Source organism: Frankliniella occidentalis, unplaced genomic scaffold (genome assembly GCF_000697945.3).
Source record: "Frankliniella occidentalis isolate FOCC.00 unplaced genomic scaffold, Focc_3.1 Scaffold248, whole genome shotgun sequence".
NCBI lineage: Eukaryota > Metazoa > Arthropoda > Insecta > Thysanoptera > Thripidae > Frankliniella > Frankliniella occidentalis.
The window spans coordinates 302,727-303,276 of record NW_026267374.1 but is presented as its reverse complement, the minus strand read 5'-3'; positions in this window follow the sequence as shown (position 1 = coordinate 303,276).

Sequence of the window (550 nt, the reverse complement as noted above, 5' to 3'; positions counted from 1 at the left end):
CACATTTCTATAAAAGTTAAAGTGAAAGTGTCAAAAAGGTTGACTGAAAGTGATGAAAACTGAAAGCAAATGTGGACACAAGTGACTTATCGTGCGTTGATCAGATCAAAAATGAATAAAATAAAGGGGATATAGGCATAGAAATGAAGTAAGCGTTGTAAAACGGTGAAAAAGAGAATAAAAGTGGGAAAGTGAAAAGTTAAGGTGTACGTATTTTCACGGAGTGATTACCCCCTCGGGTGTGAGACAGTCTCGCACAATTTGGTGCGAGGTAAGAAACCTCACACCAAATGCTGCGAGATCCTCTGTGCCTCACACAAATAAGTGTGAGATTAGTTTGGTCTCGCCCCAATGATTCCCAGACGCTAACATTGTAATTAGGTTTGCGTGTAAAGAACCTACAACGTTTGGCTTTCAAAGAACGCAAAATATTGCCGTCCCTTGTAGAATGCCAATCGAGGGGTGCCCAACTCGAAAAAATCGTGTACACCTGATTACCAAAAAGTGATGATTACCAAGGATTACCAGAGACTACCAAAGATTACCGAAG